This window comes from Otolemur garnettii, unplaced genomic scaffold, assembly GCF_000181295.1.
Source record: "Otolemur garnettii isolate 467f Iridium unplaced genomic scaffold, OtoGar3 scaffold00212, whole genome shotgun sequence".
NCBI classification, from domain to species: Eukaryota; Metazoa; Chordata; class Mammalia; order Primates; family Galagidae; genus Otolemur; species Otolemur garnettii.
Genome location: NW_003852607.1, coordinates 314,998 through 316,635, shown reverse-complemented (window position 1 = coordinate 316,635; position 1,638 = coordinate 314,998). Strand labels below are relative to the sequence as shown.

Genomic DNA, 1,638 nt, shown 5'->3' with positions numbered 1-1,638 from the left:
ATACCTTGCAATAGGAATATTTAATACAAGGTGTAAAACCCAACAGAGGAAACAGCAGGAAACCATGAACCTTGGGGATCTAATTTGAAGGTCCAGCCACCTAGAGATACTTGGACAAAGCTTAATGGCCTGAAAGCCACTGAGGAGGCAGGTGGTGCTCAGGGAAACCCCTCTGGCCACTCTGTGTAAATAGAAGACAAGTTTACATCCAGCTTCATCCAGGAAAGATTTCAGTCCAAAAGCTGCCATGGTCTGAGGGACCCCTTTGGACAAGAGAACCAAGCTGTTAGCTAAGACCAGCTGGGTGAGGATCAGGTCTCTGGGTTTCAGGATCTTTGCAGTAATAATGGCAAAGTTATAAAAGCAAAGGAGTGAAGAATTTCCAAGGATTCCAACACCAGTCTGAGTGAGAAAAGTAACTCCCCAACTCAGTTTAATAGAAACTAATCCATCCATTTAGAGGAGATGTTGGAGTTTGATTTTATTTGAATCAGAGGACTTGGCGACTGGAAAAGATAATTTGGTTAATCTCATTGCATCTAGATATTGTCTTTTCTTGCACAACCCATTATTGCAAGTGAACGCAAACATTAAGAACAGTTCTTTTTTAAGCACAAAGCTATTTCTTGGTGATTTATTATTTTTGACATCACAGTGACTGGAGCTACATAGCTTCAATCAAAGAGAGACTGCGTGAATCCCTGTACATCCCCACAGTGGAACTCTGGGCAGCGGAGATGTGATGACCGTGTTCTCTTGATGGCTGACTTCCAGGACTAACAGCTCTGGGAGGCAGGGAGTGAGAAAAAGAAAGATTTAGAATATCATGTACAATTAGCTTTATTTTACTGAGAAACAGAGACAAATAGTGTATTGTTATGGATTTGCTTATGTGACTATATTTTATATTAAAAATGAGAGAACAAATTATTAATAGATCCTCTCAAGTGTGTACTTGTGAGTGAGACCATCAGCATAGGGGATAGGATTAAGCTGGAGTGATCCGACCGTGCTTTATTTTTGTTTTTTTTTTTAATTGTATACATATTTTATCAAATATACAGAAAGCTAGAAATCTTTTTTTTTTAATCTACAGATGGCACATAGTGCCAATTTTATTTGCAGATACAGTACTCAAGTTACAAGTCACACCTTTGCCACAGCCTTGGCTAAATCTTGAACTAATGCAGAATTCAGCTGTGCTATGTGCTGATCTTAGCACGCTTAGACGTGGCATACTTGTTCTTGATAGTCATGTGCTTTGTAAGCCCTAAATTTACCATGACAGTATTCTCAGCCAGGTGCTGCATAACAGGAAGAAGGGATTCTTCAGCATATGATAAGTAATGCTGTAGAGTTGGGGTCCATTCACCATTATCCAAAATCTTCGATGCTAAGCAAAAAGCTCCTGCTGCAATTTGAGAAGGAGCAAAGTGCACCATCTCGTAGTCCAACATAGTCAGTTCCATCAGGTATTTGGCCAAAGAATGTTGCTCAACATCAACCTCTCCAATCTTGGATGCTCTTCGGAGGAAGTGCAGGGGTAGAGGCCGACCCAGACTGAAGTTTAAAGCTCTTAAAATCTTCATTTCCATCTGTCTGATTTGGTGCTTAGTGTAAGTGTTGTCAGTCACAAAA

General features: G+C 40.2%; 1 pseudogene; it reads right to left on the bottom strand.

Moving 5' to 3' along the window:
• Positions 1-1,146: 1,146 nt before the first annotated feature.
• Positions 1,147-1,638, bottom strand: part of LOC100963054 — a 1,303-nt pseudogene continuing 811 nt past the window's right edge.